We start from the raw sequence: 16888 nt of genomic DNA, 5'->3' as shown, positions 1-16888 counted from the left end.
AGATGGAAGGGGCAGAGGGAAGGGTGCTCCACGGTCTGTCCTTTTCCTTCTTCCTTTATCCTCTACCTCTGCCTTGGCCAGCTCAGCAAGAGGCATGTTTACAAGGAGGCTCCCATGCTTACTCAGCTATTTTCAAGAATATCGGATGGGTGCTCCCATCTAAAAGGTCCACCCCTTCATGCTCTGCAGTCACGTTCCCTGCAATTAATATAAAGACCTCAGTGATTTCGATCCCACTGGTGAATTCCCAGCACCCCATGTCGCCAATGCACACAACATTCATGCTTCTACACATGGCACAGAATTCTGCAGGCCTGCTCCCATGTGTGAGGCCTTTGGATGCTTCAGTTTTGTTTGTTCTAGTCTCTTCTATCAATGCCAGGGCAAATCCTTCCTCTGATTCTTTTCTTGGAGCAAAAAGGTGTGGGAAGGAGATGGTGGCCTAGGCGGAGTAACACGTACCTACTCTAACGGTTCCCACAGTTGCCGTGGTTTAACCCAATCAAAGCTTGTTTTTCACCCGCTAGTCTGGTAAAGCCGTTCTGATTAGTAGTAGGCTTTCTTGCACATGGTTTTCCAAGGACTTTCGCTTCCCATCTTGTGATGTTGTCATTTCCATTACTGTCTGCTTCTCACCAGGAAAAAAAAAAAAAAGAAAAGAAACATGAAGAAGGCATATTCACTTCTGAAATGCTCTGGCCCAAAGTGGTGCATGCCATTTCCATTCACATTTCATATGTGCAAGCATGTCGCATGACACCAAGTAGATGAGGTCATACTGGGAACTGTCCTCATTGGCCGATTCCCATGGGAGAACCAGCACTTATTTTGGAGAACAACCAGACATCTCTGCCCACCAGAGGCAGCTGGTGATCACCTCAGAAGCCAGGCCGTGGACAGAAGGTTAGGACTTGGGCTATTTCTACTCCTTTCTCCTCAGAAATCAGGCCCTTTCCCATGGCTCTCAGGCTTTCTGGGGCATAAGTTGATTGGCAGGTGTGTATGGGGGAGTGAGCAGAAAAATAGAATAGAGAAAAAGCTACCTCTAGATAGAAAAAGAAAAACACATTCCTTTGGCCCAGGACATCTATAAAGTCTTCAAAACTCACAGAAGAAGGGTGATGGGCTTCCCTGAGTGGTCCAGAATCTACAGGGAGGTCTATGGTGGTGATGGGGTATAGGGACACTGTTTTGTGTCCCTGATTCCAGGCATTGCCAAGTACCAGTCAGAGCCTCTGGCTTTGCCAACTCTATTGAACGCTGAATTTCCATGAAATTTCCCTGGGGAAGGAGAGGGAAGCCAAATGAGTGTGTCAGGTGTAGGGCAGATGATGGCTCTTGGGCAAAGGAGTCACTTACAGCCTAACTGGAGATCCAGCTGCCTCTGGGGTTTGGTTAAATTCCCAAGAGCCATTGTTTCCCACAATGGCTTAGCTGTTGTTTTGGGGTGTTGCATGTGGCGGGTTTCTCATAAGGATAATGACGAGGAAAATGATGATAACAGCCAGCACTTGCTGAACGTTTGCTAGGTGCCAGACGCCGGGCTGAACACCTGATGTGCTCTCTCTCCTCTAAGCAGAGTGACCCCGTGAAGTAGGCAGTGTTGAGCTCCTGATTTTACAGATGAGAACACAAAGGCCACGATAACTGAAATAAACCTCCCCGAACGACGCAACAACCAAGTGGCAGAGTTGGACTTTGAACCGGCCTGTCTGGTTGGAAGAGCTGCTTTTCTGCACTCCACACACGCTGCTTTCCAGTGTCAGGCAGAGGCCTCCTGGCTATGACCTCCTAGGCTCACCATCTGGCTCTGGATCTTTCCAGGGACAGGGGCAACTCCCCAGAGAAGACTGGGCACACTCCTCAGAATGTCACATGACCAGAGCTTAGTCTAGGTAGTGTCTGGAAGCACGGACTAGGGCATCCTGAGTGGGAGGAGGCCCCTCCCCCAGCTTCAGCTGAAGAAGTTGGTTTCCAGGTCACCCTCCTGAGCCATGACAGGCCGTCACCCAGGACACCTCCATGTCTCCTCAGTGAGGGTGGGTGGCTCTGAAAGGCACATGCCTTTCATTCCCTAACCTCCTCTTCATTGGTACAGGCTTCCTGTTGCTTGAAAATGATGTTGCCCAGTGCAAGAAGTAAGCACCTTGGTGGCCTTACAATGGGTCTGTCCACAGAAGGGGGGTGTGTGTGGGGGTGGACCTGCTCTGGAGATAAGCAGCTCTGGACCACTCAGGAAGGAGGCTTTGTTAGACGACATGTCTTAGAAAGGTCAGGGCACAGCCTGGTTTTTTGATCCTCCCCAACTCAGCTCCTTTTAGCAGGGCAGGGGATGTGGACACAATAGGATGCCTTCTCTGTCCAAGCCCTGAGTCTTACAAGTGGTTCTTCACTTCTCAAGCAAGGAAGGATGTGGGAATCTGCTTTGAATAATTCCTCTTAATTACACCATTGTAGAGGAATGAGCACTGGGGTTGGAATCAGGTACCTGGAGGTACAAATTCCAGCTCCACCGCTTACTCAGGTATGTGATCTTGGACTCCATGATTTTAGCAATGTGATCTTGAGCAAGTCAGCATCTTTGTTTCTTCATAATTAAAATGGGTATATCAATCCCACATGTTGTTGCAAAATTAAATGGAACAATACATGTAAACATGCCAGGCAAAGTGATTGGTATGTTGTGACCTTTGAACAAATGTTGAATTTGCAGAAATAAATAGATAAATAAATAAAAAAGATGAGCTGGGATTGTGGCTCAGTGGTAGAGCACTTGCCTCACAAGTATGAGGCCCTGGGTTCGATCCCCAGGACCACATAAAAATATATAAATAAAATAAAGGTATTGTGGTTTACAACTAAATAAATAAATAAAGAGCCAATCTTTTATCACTATATTCTTTCACCAAAAAAATGAGGTGAGAAGGAAATGTGGATAAATCTTCAGGTCCTAGAATATTAGCTCTTTCTCTGTAGAAACTTTCCTCTTAGTTTTTTTGTAGCAATGGGGTGACCTTCTAGGAGTTGATACTACCATCTAGGGCAGATGGATCTTCCAGCGGGTGGTTTCTTTAACTCATGGATCTCCTCTGAGTTGAAGTCACCCTGCTCTTTCTTGTCATCACTGGGACCAGGGCAGCTGCCTATCCCTGGAAGAATTCTCTTCTAGGAGAAGTTAGTACCCTGCCCTGGTGACCTCTGCTTCACCAATGGAGTCAGGCAGTTCAGAGCTGGGAGGGGCACACATCCTCAGCTGGCCCCTCACCACTCCTCACACCACAGCATGGGGCTCCCACCCCATGACACCAGTGAACCCTTGTGTTGCCATGCATGGTAGACCTTCTGAGTTCCCATCTTCCTGGAATTCTCCACAGCCTTTAATGCCGAGTAGTCCCTCCTTCAGGGACCACCCTGAGCTCTCCAGTTCCCCTTCTGGCCCTCTGGCTGCTCTTTCTCAGTCTTCTACAAAGTCTGTGGTGGCGCTGCCAGGAGATCACCCACAGCTCTCTCGTCATGGTGCTTGGTAAATTCTGGGTCATCACATCCATTTCCTGGGTTTCCAACTAACCTCTAAGAAGCAGCAGGAATTTGCTCCATGTCACTAAGGTGTAAGAAATCTCACCTTTCTTCTTGAAACCAGATTAACCTGACTTTGAACTACTGAAGTCTGGCTGAATAAAATCCTTTTTCCCAAGAGAACTTGCCCACTGCTCTCCAGGCTCTGTTGCCGGGTTTCTGTTCTCGCGACGAAATAACCACACAAGAGACACAAATACCTTTTTCTTTGGGGTCGCTGTGACGGCTCCTCTGACCTTAAGGGTCCAAAGAAAGAGAGCGAGAGCACGTGCTGACCCCTTTTATTGAGGAGAAGCTATTCAAATGAGGCAAGGGGTCAGGTTTCAGGGGGCTGAGTCTATCTTCATGATGTCCACTGTCCGCAGGTTGACTGACACCTGGGTAGGCCACACCCAAGGGCACAGTAAGAGGAGGGGACACACACAAGGCACTTCCATGGAAGATTCTATCCTAAACAGGGCAAGGGGTTATATTACAAAGGAACAGGTGAGGATAGCTTCACCCATGGGGCTGTAGCAAGACACACCCATTTCTGTGACTGAGCGCCTCAGCACCCAACTGGGGAGTGTAACTCAGTCACCTGTAAGGTTGGCCTCCCACACTCTGTGCCTTCCCAGACCCCCTCAGAATAATGTCCAGATAACAGGGAGAAGCTTCCAAAACTGCCAGTGTCTACAGAAATCCCCCTCTCCCTGCATCAGACTCAGGCTGCTCCTCTCTCTCAGCCCCCAAGTCCCCTTCTCTTAGCAGACAGTTCTGGCTCATCTCTCTTAAGAACATTGCACAAAGTCCTATAAATTCTCTTTGGAGTCAAAGTCATTCCTTCCAGATTAGATCATAACAGAACTCAAGATAAGGATAGGTTTCAATAACTGTGTATGGGTTTTCATACGAATATAAAATTTTTATTCCTTTAGGATAAATTACTATAAGTGAAATTATCTGGTGAAAATGGCTGTGGCATTTTCCATTTTCATCTGTAATATAAGAGTTCCTTTTGCCTCACATCCTCACCAGCTCTTGGCTTGTCAGTATTTTTTATGGCAACCATTCAAATAGATATCTAATGGCATCTCATTGTGGTTTTAAGTTGTATTTTCCTGATGACCAATGATGTTGAGAATCTTTTAATATATTTACGTGCCATCTGTATGTCCTCTTGGGTGAAGTGTCTGTTTTACAATTTTGCCATTTCTTTGTTGCATTGCTTTTTTCTCATTGTTGAAATTTTAGAGTTCTTTATATATTCAGGATACAAGTCTTTGTTGGATATGTGATTTGCAAATATTTTCTCCCTGTGTGGCTTGTCTTTTTATTCATTTAATTGTGTCCTTGACAAGAACAAAAAAACTGTAATTTTGTAAAGTCCAATTTATTAATGTTTTCTTTTCAGGTTGTGTTTTGATGTTATAGCTGAGAACTCTTTGCCATATCCAAATTTTTGAAGATTTTTTCTGATGTTTTCTCTTAAGAATTTTATTGCTTATGCTTTACGATTGGCCAATGACCCACTCTGAATTAATTTTGAACACTGATAAAGTTTACATTGAGGTTCATTTTTATTTGTTTTATTAGAAATGGATGTCCACTTATTCTATCAGCATTTGTTGAAAATATTGTATTTTTCTATCCGATTGCCTTTGCATTTTGTCAAAAAATTCAACTGTGTTCTGTTAATCTATGTTTTATTCTTTCACCAATAACATCCTGTGTTAATTATTCTTGTTTTGTAATATGATGTCTTAAAATTGAGTAGAATGGATCCTCCACATTTTTCCTTGTCCCAAATTTTTTAGCTAGGGTAGTTCCTTTACATTTCCATACGTTTTAGAACCAGCTTGTTTATAAAGAATCATGTTGGAATTTTTATTGGAATTATGTTAAATCTATAGATTAATGAATCATCCAATCCATGAACATGGTATGTTGCTGCATTTCTTTAGATCTTCTTTGTTTACTTTCTTATAGATCCTATAATTTTCAGCTTACAAAGCCTGTACCTAGTTTGTTAGACTTATTATATTCAACCTGTTGTGAAATGTTTGGTTGAAATATGCAAAAAAAATGATTTCACAAAGATAAAAAGTTTGGAAGTGGAAAAGCATTAGTAGATTTTTCAGATCCTTGTGGATACTTTTCTTTGATACTACACTCAAATTTGACAATGTGGAGTAAGAAACCATATCCATGAACTTTTTCTAATGGGTTAAATTAAAATATTTGGTCTATTGGGTATTTTACTCATAGCTAATTTTGTAGCATTATTCAGTGGTCATTCAGAAAATATCATTTCTGAATGTCTTCCAACGCTGATCTATTTTATTATACAATGTCAAAAATTACAGTAATTAATATCACCACTGATCTCATCAGAAAAGCCTTTAAAGGTTGGAATGCTGTCAAACTCATGGTGAAGGATGTGTTTTCTCTAAAATTCTAATTTTCAACAGAACTTAATTTCTACCATTAGCAACAAATCTTGTCACCTGTTTTCCTTGAGATGGCAAGCTTATTTTGTTCATTTCTGAGCCAAGGATTCCAACTACCCAGTCTAAAATAATCACAGTTTGTCCATCAATCTTCATTTAAGTAAAAATAGTTTCACACACACACACACACACACACACACACACAATGGCTGGGGCAGCAGCTCAGAATGCCTCCAGAAAAATAGTACTTTGGTGTGCTACAGAAGTGCTTTGTGCAAACTCCCCATTAGGTCACAGCAAATTGTAAAAATGTTTGCTCAATGTTAAAATTTAATTGTAATAATTAATAATTTTACTGCTTCGTCAAAAATGTTCTTCAGTAAAACTAACAAGTGTGTGGAGGCAAAGGACATAGTGACAAGTACAGAGGGTGCCGGTGCTTTGATTCATGTTAAAGAGCAAGTGGTTTTACTCATCACTGCTTTTGTGCATCGGTGTTAATGTCAACACAATGAAAAAGGCAAATGGTATTATACTCCAATTATGAAAATAATTGACCCTGTTGATACCTGAATTTGTCTCTCTGACCCCCATCCCTGCAGTGTGTCCTCAAATCAAACTTTGAGTACTGCTGCCTGAGACCATATGAGACCAGAAAGGGAAATCTGCTGATACTGATTTTGAATAGATACTTGCTGAAAATTCTACTGGAACCACGGCTTCACTTCCTGTTCTTGGGGGGGGGGGAAAGCCAAGGTCTATCATCTGAAGAGGTCTAAGGTTAGACAGCTTCATGCTGTGATTCTGGTCTCATTAGAGAAGAGGGATGATAATCTAATTGCAGTTTAATGAAGAGCCCAGTGGGTGGGAGAAGAAGAGTGATTGGGGATTTGCATGTTCTTAATTTCCTGGGCTTGATGCACTCCATGTGCATGCTCTGATTCTCACTAGAAATACTTCAATCATCTCCCCAGGTTTGGGGAAGCAGGACTGATGTCCTTAATGTCAATGTGTCTAGGTGGGATCTGCTCTGTGTTTGGGACTAGAGATCAGGAATCCACCAGTCCTTCTCAGAAAATCCCTCTAACTGTATAACTGATGACCCAGGCTCAGTTGAATTCAGTGAGTTATCACAGGTGCTTACTAGGGCTGACACAGTATTAGATGCTGGGAGCAGGGATTTGAGTTTGGGGTAGGGGATGCACTTCTACAGGCAATTTATCACAATATCACATTGTTGGCTCTTTCTACGGCTGTTTTCCTTTTTTTTCTTTTAAAAGCTTGATTGTTTTTAAAATTTTGCAATTTAGCTCTTATTACTCTTTAAAAATCCTGAAAACTATAAAAACAATAAAAAGATACCATTTATTTGTATTAAACTCTTAACATCATCACATACTTCATCTCATTTAATCTCTCAACAACATTATGAAATAAGTACTATTACAAGGAAGAAAGTAAAAATCATTTAAAGTCCCACCATGCAGAGGAAAAGGTTGTCAACATTTTGGTGAACTCTTTCTGGAAATCTTTCTACATGTTCATAGTCAGGGAATGTTTTAGTCAGCTTCTTTGACACTGTGACCAAAAGACCTGACAAGAACAATTTTAAAGGAGGAACAGTTTATGCGGTGCCCTCAGAGGTCTCAGCCATAAACTGCCGGCTCCATTACTCTGGGCCAAAGGTGGGGCAGAACATCAAAGCAGTGGAGGAAGGCAGCTCAGGACAGGACAACCAGGAAGCAGAGACCGCACTCACCAGGCACAAAATACAAACCCCAAGGCACATACTCTGAAACCCACCTCCTGCAGCCACACCCTACCTGCCTACAGTTACCGCCCGGTTAACCCCATCAGAGGACTAATGCAGTGATTAGGTTAAGGCTCCCAGAACCCAATCGTTTCACCTCGAAACTCTCTTGCATTGTCTCACACATGAGATCTGGGGGGACACCTAATGTCTGAACCATAACAGAGGTCTATGATTTTTAAACCAGTGAGATCATATTATACAGGCTTTTTCTATCTTGGTTTCTTTCTCTCAACTTTATGAGGTGAACCTCTTTCTTGTAGGGTTAGATGATCATTTCTAATGGTTTTAGACTATCCTGTTACATGGATGTATCAGTTCATTCATTTAAGTGGGTATCTAATTAGGGTAGCTTCCAATTTTGTTTTAAATGGTACTGGAGATTGAACCCAGCGATGCTTTACCACTGGACTACATCCCCAGCCCTTTTTATTTTTTTATTTTGATACTGGGTCTCACTGAGTTGCTTAGGGTCTTGCTAAATTGCTGAGGCTGGTCTTGAACTTGGGATCCTCCTGCCTCAGCCTCCCTAGTCCCTGGGATTACAGGCCTGAACCACCATGCCCAGCTGCAGCTTCAATAGTGTTTAATATAAACACTACTGCAATTAATTTCTTTGTGTGTGCACATCTTCATCTTGAATCAATAATCTCCAAAGGATCAATTCTTATAAGAAGGATTGTTTACATTTTTACCCAAAATACTAATCTGTTTTTCAGAAGAGTTGAACTAATTGCTATTCCTCCAACATCATCCAAGTCTGCTACTCCATGCTTCAAAAAATGCTAAAGGCTGATGTACAGGTACTGTGAATGTGTTCTTGTATGAATACCTAGGTGCACATGTGAGCTATTCATTTATTTATTTATGATATATTTTTGAGCATCTATGATGAAGCAGCCACCTAGCGATGTGGAAAACTGAATATGATCTCAGCTGACGTGGAGTCAAACATGTATTTAAAAAACCAAAAAACTGCTGGGGATGTAGCTCAGTGGTAGAATGCTTCCCTAGCATGTGCAAGGTACTGAGTTCTATTCCCAGCCCCAGCAAAAAAAATAAAAAGAAAGAATGCTGCATACAATTAAAAAAACAAAACAACAACAACAACAGCAAAAAACTCCCAGAGGCTCTGGAGGCTGAGGCAGAAGGATTGCAAATTCAAAGTTAGCCTCAGCAACTTAGTGAGGCTCTAAAGCAACTTAGCAAGACACTTTCTCTAAATAAAATATATAAAAAAGGTGCTGGGGGTGGCTGGGTTGTGGCTCAGAGGTAGAGTGTTTGCCTGGCATGTGTGAGGCCCTGGGTTCAATCCTTAGCATGGCATATAAATAAATAAATAAATAAAAAGATCCATTGACAACTAAGAATTTTTTTTTTTGGTGGTGGTGGTGCTAGGGGCAAGCACTCTACCAACTGAGCTATATCCCCTGCCAACAACTAGAAAATATTTTTTTTTAAAAGGCTGTGAATGTGGCTCTATGGTTAAGTGCCCCTGGGTTCAATCTCTGACACAAAAAAAACAAAAACAAACAAACAAAAAACCTGCCATCAGTGTACAAGACAAACCATAAAAAGACATGAGCACCTATAGTAAGGATTTGCCCTGGTCTGGGATGGTGGTTGGGGTGGTATGGGGAGGTCAGATAAAGCGTTCTTGCAAAGAGGACAGTTCAGCTAAGAGTTAACGGTGCGGTGGCATTCACTTGACCGAGGGCAGGAGAGATCTCTTGCTCCGCCCTCAGTGGGGACCATCTTGCCAGGAACTCTACTGCTGTTCCCATATGTGAGTGGCCCTGCTGGCCTGCCTTGGTTTGCTGTCTTTCTCCTCTGGAGGTTGGACACTATGTCTTTGAGAATGGAGAGAATTCCCACGTGCTGGGAACTTGTGGCCACAGGATGAAGACAGGTGGGCAGAGGCCTGTGGCTGACCCTGCATTCCGGATGTGGACCTGCATTTGAGCGCGTGTGTGAAGATCTGAGTGCCTTTGGTAGGGGCATGAGCACACACTGGTTCTCAAAGTGCTGTTCCTTGGCCAGAAGCATCAGCATCAGCAACACATGGGGCAGGGCCAGGGGTCGATGGGAGCTTTAACAAGGCCTCAGCGATGGCCTCTCTGTGTGAGAACCCGGCCTGGAGGACGCATTTGTTTGAATGCACTTGTGTGGTTGAGGCTTGGGGATATTTGACTTGCAGGTGGAGATTTGCACCTGAGCATCCTTGTGGCGATACACCTACTCCATCTCACTCGACCTTGTCCTCCTGGGGCACTCCGGAGTCGAGGACAGGTACTCTGGGGTACTTAGCCAAGACTAAACGATGATAATAATGATGGTTCCAGCTCCATCTCCAGCAGCTGAGACACCCTTCCTTACAGTCCCCAGGTCGAGCAGCCAAATGCACTTTTTTTTTAATCATGGACAGAAATCTAATCTGAGAGGGCAGAAAGCAGGAAGTTCACATTAGGAGAGCAAGAAAAATGCCTATTCAGAGCAGAAAAACATGCTGCTCCTTCCTTAGACAGATTGCCTGGACACGGGAAACAATGTCTTCCCACCCTTGGCTAAATGGCTCTGGGTGTGTGGAGACAGGGCAGGAGCTAGTGCCAGGACCTCAGCAGGGGCAGGGCCAGGGATGGCTGTTGGTGGGGGAGGGGGCCCTGTGTTACAGGACCATGTGTCTAGGTCCCCTTTGGAGCAGGATCTCCTCACGGGAAGCAGGGACCAGGAGTAGAAAACGTCCAAAACCCATGAACCAAGGTCACTTCTTCTCCAAAGGAGACGCAGAGCAAATACCTGCTTTAGATCCAGATTCTAGTCCTGGTTCTACTTTTGCCAACTGAGGACTTCCGGTAAGATAGATCTACTCTTTCAGGCTCTGTCTCCTTGTGTCTGAAGTAGGGATAGCCACAGAATCCATATGTCAGGGCTGTTGTACAGAAATGAGGTGACAAACTTCAACTAATTAGAGTCGTGCTAGGCACAGAAGAAAGGCTCACAGCTGGTTGTTGTGTTTGCGTTACTTCTCCAGAACTCCTCCCCAGCAGAGGATTCCCTTCAGTTCTCCTGTTCCCCGTCAAAGGGGGCTGCTCAGGGCCCCTAACTTGGAGCCAGGGTCAATGGCTCACTCTTGCCTCCTGGATCCCTGCGTTTCCAGGCAGCCTGGGAAGATCGGAAGCAGGGGGCACTTTCCCCTGACACCACGGTGCCCGCCATCTTGCCTCTCTGCATCCACCATGAACTGCCATCATGGCTGGCTCCAGGATGGAGTTCTCCAAAAAGAGAGTCTCAGGTTGGATGGTGATGAGAGACACCCAACCTGCCAGGTTCTTGTGAGTGTTAATGTGTGTGACGTACTTGGTTCATGCCTGGCACATAGTACACAATGAGTGTTGGTGAAAGATGAAATTCTATCTTGGGGCTGGTCAAAGTGGGTTCAGTTAATACAGGAAAGTTAAGAAATGAGAATCCATTGAGCCGTTAGCATGGCCAGGCACCGCAGCAGCTTCTTTATATACAGGATACCATTCAATGTGCACAGGAGGCCTAGGGATAGGCCTAGTAACACCCATCATTAATACTCTCATAACAAATGAGGGAATGGCTGCTCAGAGAAGTTGAGGAACTTGTTCAAGGCCAAATGTAATTAATGAATTCCAATTAAGGATTATGCATGCTCGCTCTACTGGCCTTCTATTGCCTTCCTAAAGAGCCTTGTTCTTTGGCATAGAAACTGCACATGGTATTACTGATCTGTTGAGCAAGGACATTTTTACCACCCTGGCTCATCTTGCCCGTTCTGCCCACTGGGAGAGTCCTTCCTGCTATCTGACCTTGACCTCGACCTCTCCTAATAGAGGCAAAATCCCTTCTCGCTGCAAAGGGCAGCTGGGCACATTCACGCAGCTTGCTCCATACCCAGAGGTCCTTTGGGGAATGGGACACTAAAAATAAACTCGGCCTGGTGGTCCCACAATAAAGGGGGACTGAGCTTTGAGGGGAGAGAGAGTCAGAGAATGGGACCCCCAGTATAGGAGCCCTGGGCCTGCCGACTGTGCCCCGGGGCTGGTCTGCTTCCCAGGCCCTGGCAGGGTTCCTATCAGCACAGTGGCCCCCGGGGAGGGGGGGGGGCGGGAGCCTGTTGTGTCCCTCCCTCGTGCCAGCAGCCAGTCCTTGCTGCCCGCTGCTGCTGGTGGAGGAACCAGATAAGACAAAGGGCCCAGATGGAAACAAGCAGAGCCCTGTTCTTTCCCGACAGGACCTTCTGAACCTGCCAAGTAATTCGCCTGCATCTCCCACGTATCTCCTACCTCCAGGCCTTGGCTTGCTCAGCCCCCTGTGCCAAACCCCTATCCTCCTCCTTCAAAGGTCACCTCCTCCAGGAAGATGCCCTGATTAGTCATCCAACACCTGATGAGCATCCTTCTCTTACCTTGGATGCTTTGGGTATGTTTGTCTTAATTGGGACATTTATACTTAGCACTCTTAAGTCCAAAACTTTGTTAGCATTTTCAGATATTTTTCATGCATTTAGGAAAGTGTGTGTTTCCTCACTTCTAGTTAGGACACGGAAATCTAAAAAGAGATAGATGGGGAAGAAGGAAGAAATACTGGACCAGTACCCAGGAGATCTCATTCTGGTCCCCACTAACAAGCTGTGTGACTTTGAGCAAGTTGCTTGCCTTCTCTGGGCCTTGGTCTCCTACTGTTTGTTTTCTAAGATCTTATCCAGCTTAAACATTCCATGGCACTATTAAGTCAAAAGCTATGGCACTATTTCCTTTAATTCTCCTCCTCATGTCTAGTTTAGGGCTCCAGACTCAGAAATCTCTTATGTCCTGTGCCTTCTAAGACTACCTTTGTGAAGCTGTTTGATCTCGTACCACATGTGTCCCTGGCCCAGGCTGCTGTAGCTCAGACTCATGGTGTGGTCTAAGACTTCAGACCCACCGGGTTGCTTGTGAGTCATGCACGAAGCAGCCTGTGGGTGAGGCCAGTCTCACCCCCAGAGAATCCAATTTACCCATTTCAGTCTGCCTGCTGCGAAACAAAAAGTCATTTTATTTGCTCCGGATCTGTGGATTAGGAATTTGGGCAAGGCCCCGCTGAATGGTTCCAGGTTCAGGTCATTCGGGGGTTGCTTGGGCTGGAAGCCAGGATGGGATGGCAACACCCTAGTTAGCTTCAGGTCTCTCTCCAGCAGGGCGATCTGACCTGGCCTCCAAGAGGCAGCATTCCAAACATGGAAGGCAGAAGTTGCAGACTTCTTAAGGTGCCATGATAGTTCTACCTCTTTTCCTTGCTCAAAATAAATCAGAGCCAGCAGAGGATGAAGGGAGAGGACCCACCCCACCCCTCAGTGGGAGGAGTGGCAGAGTCTTGCTACGGATGAGCAGGAGGGATGAAGGACATCGCTGAGGTCAGCTTTGGGCACCTAATTTACCACAGTTTTTAAAACATACTCCAGATGAGATAGATGTTCTCAAGGTCTGTGAGCCATGCCTCAGGTACCTGCTTTCCATCTCTCTCCTTCTTCCTGCCGAACGAGGTGCAGTGTCTGCCTGCCTCCAGCTCTGATGGAGGGCTAATGATTGATGTGTCCTCTCGTTACTCTCCGTCAATATCATTTCTATCTTTGCATGAGCAAAGAATCATCATGCACCATGATACTGGCAAAGGAGGAGTGGAAGGGGAGGGCTAAAGACATAAACCAGACAGTCTTCCTGTTCTCAGGTTGTTCTCCACCTAAGAACAACAACTTTGTCAAGTCCCTGGGCTGAGTCACTGCGTCCTTTCCTGATTCTGAGTTCGAAATCCCGAGTTACGCTTAGGAAGGTAACTGTGGATCCTCTTTTTGACAATGTGCTGGGAAGGAGATGGGTTCTGAGTGCAGTGTAAATCTTTAATAGAATGAACAGCCAGAGTGGTCAGTGTCGGAAACCCATCGCCTCCTATCAACCATATCCAAGATCCTCACAAGGTCTTGAAAATGAAAATCAATAATGCTTTAAGTGGTGGACATCAAAACATGCCTTTGGTCTGAGAAGCAATTATCTCAACAGCATCGTCAAAGAGATAACTGAATTTTAGGAGGGTGTGGAGGGTGGAGATGTCAACGGGCCCAGAGTCAGTTATAAACTGACAAGAGAAGCGAGGCCTCTCTGGCTACAATGGTTTGCTGACCTGCCCAGTGTTCTTCAATGCCATTAAAGGTGAGCCCTTTTCCCAAGACAGGCCAGGCACAGCCCTAGCTTGGAGTTCTCTGGCCACTGCTGTACTTTTCCCCAGGGAAAAATGCAGGTCTGTCGACAGCACTGAGATTGCCTTACAGGGACGGTCCTCTCTGCCTTCAGAGCTGTTAGTCAACAGGCTCCACGAGACTGTGCTCAAATGATTTTTACTGTTTTCCAAAACTGCAGCTCAGGCTTTGGGGTGAGGGTAGAAGTGGGAGATGCAAAAAAGAACAGGTGGATTCAAATCAGTCTTCTTTGCCCAACACACATGACTGGGCTGGAGGGTTATTGTTTGGTTGCGAAGCTGTTGTACAAGCTGAATGGAGGTGCCTGCTGGTCCCTACAATTCCTCCTGGCTCAGGCACTCAGCTCTGCCTCTATTCTGAGCCTGCATCCGGTGGGTTGGAAGAAGGTATACGATGATAAACAGGTGCCTCTCCCCATGATCACTGGCTGCAAGCATTCAGGGAAAGGGGAGGGGGGTGAAATCCAGGCACCTGCGTTTGCTAACAGTCTGTCGGTTTCTCTGCGCTTGGGAAAGCAGAAACAAGAAGTATTCTGGTCTCGTCTAGGGAGCCATTATGTCATGAATTTCCAACGTCATTATCTCCAAAGGGCAACATTGCTCAAGTTTCTCTCGTTTGCATTCAACAGGAAAAGACAAATGGGTGCAGATCTGCAAATTAGAAAGGCTTGGGGGAGGAGTGTTCATGCACTGTTTGAATAACCAGTTGCTCTGAAAGATGCATGTTCGTAATTAGAGATCGGCACCTCGAGGTGACATTTCACACTTACAAGACAAGTTTAAGTTAATCAGGCAGCAGTTGGTTTCCTTAACCAGTGGGGTTGGGGGCGGGGGGTTTCACTCACAAACAGATCTTGTCCAAGCTTCCACAAGTCTAAAATGATGCTGTTTTCCTACATGTTCCAGCTTCCCCATGGGGAGGCTGCGGGTTTAGGCTCCTCCCACTCTGACTGCTTTGGCAGACTCCCCCAAATCAATTCCCTGATACAAAGGTAGCCTAAGAAAGGGGCTGTGCAGGACCTTCTAGGCAGGGAAATCCCGTGTTGAGTTGTTTTTCCAATGTGCAGTGTGTCAGGTGTGTGGGACTTGAGGTGACCGGTAGAGGTCTGCTAGGAGAGACTTGTGCTGAATTTCGGCTTCCTTGCAATGAAAGGCCGTCCTGCCAGTGGCCCCGCTCCACTTGTGTCAGTAAGGACTGTGTTGGTGGCATGGGGCAGAAACCAGCCCCAGTAGCTTTACATATTAGGAGCTGAGATCCCTCACACAAGACTGGGGGGAAGCTATTCATGTGTCCTTGTGGCTCTTTCATGATTCTTGCCCTGACAACCTTGCTTGATGATTTCTTTTCTTCATGTTTACAAAATGGCTGTGCAACCTCCAGGGATGTTTCTGAAAAAAAAAAAAAGGAGAAGGACTATTATTAGGTAGGAGTTCAGGACTCCAGGATGGCGAAGGCAGGGTACAAGAACAAGACGGGAAGATGAATCACCATGTCCCTGCTTACGAAAGGTCTCATTACCATGACAACTCCCGCCACTGAGAACTTACCACCCATGGTAACTCCCGCACAGGTTAGGTATGGTAAAATAACCAATGGCGGTAAAGTGGACAGTATCAAACTAGGTGTTCTAAAGTAACCAACGGGGTAGAATTGGACACTACTCTAACCAGGTATCACAAGGTAACCATGAAGAGCAAATGGGGTAAGGTCATCCATCTGGTCCACAGAGGGAAGAGAACGCTGCACAGCTCAGCGTATAAGCCACTGATTTTTAACTTTGGGACCTTGAGCCCCTCTCTTGCTTGGCCCACTACTCCCCTCTACCTTACTTCCACCTTCACCTTCAACAACTCTGTACTTTGCCTGTTATTTCTGTATGCTCAATTCTTTGTTGGGGACAGCAGGGACTTGGACCCCAACTATACACCTTAATCATAACAGTAAGAGGAGGAGGAGGAGGAGGAGGAGGAGGAGGAGGAGGAGGAGAAAGAATAAGGGTAAAGGCATAAGGCATACATACCACACTGTATTTTTGGAATTGTTACCAGAGTAATTCTGTTTCCATCTCCTTGGCTGGAACTGAGTCATATGGACACCAGTAGTTGCAAAGGAGTCTGGGGAAATGGGCAGTTTACACTGAGCACATCGCTGCTTGGTTAGAAAAAGTTCTGATGGGAAAAGAAGAGCAAGGAACAGGCTGGAGAACCAGCAGCACCTGTCTCCAGTTCCTGCAGCTCTACTCACAGAGAGGTCCCATCCAAGTCAGAGTTGCCTGTTCTCCTCTGCGGGCTTCTGGCCTGGGAGATCTCCAGGACTCACCACCCAGGAGAAGGCCTTCATTTGGAAATGATCAGAGCCTGTGAGACTTACTACCTATCCCTCCTCTGCCTGTGGCCTCAGTAACACCCACCGCTACACCCCTTCATCCTGGGAAGAGAACGCAAAGCTAGCACGTCTCACAGGCATGGCCTATGCCCTTGGTACGGTGCTCAGGGAGCCAGTTCTGAAGTCCCCCTGACAGCCTTCGGTTATGATCAATGGTTAAGCTGGGAGGTTTCTGGCTGGAGAGAAAGCCAGGAAGAAGTTATCTAAAATGAATGTGAAGAGGTTGGCAGAAACCTGATTATGCAGGGACTTTTAGGTCAAGAGCCACGATTCACTTAAATTCGCCAAGCTGTGCGAGGATCACCCTGGGAGACCCTGGGCTTATAATGGAGTAAGATGCCAGGATTGATCAAGAGGTTCCAGTTCTGTTAGAGCTGCAAACACCATCCAGCATGGGAAAGTTCAGGTCGTGATATGTGCTATCATAGT

This window comes from Marmota flaviventris, chromosome 9, assembly GCF_047511675.1.
Source record: "Marmota flaviventris isolate mMarFla1 chromosome 9, mMarFla1.hap1, whole genome shotgun sequence".
Lineage (NCBI taxonomy): Eukaryota > Metazoa > Chordata > Mammalia > Rodentia > Sciuridae > Marmota > Marmota flaviventris.
This window is presented reverse-complemented; position numbering follows the sequence as displayed.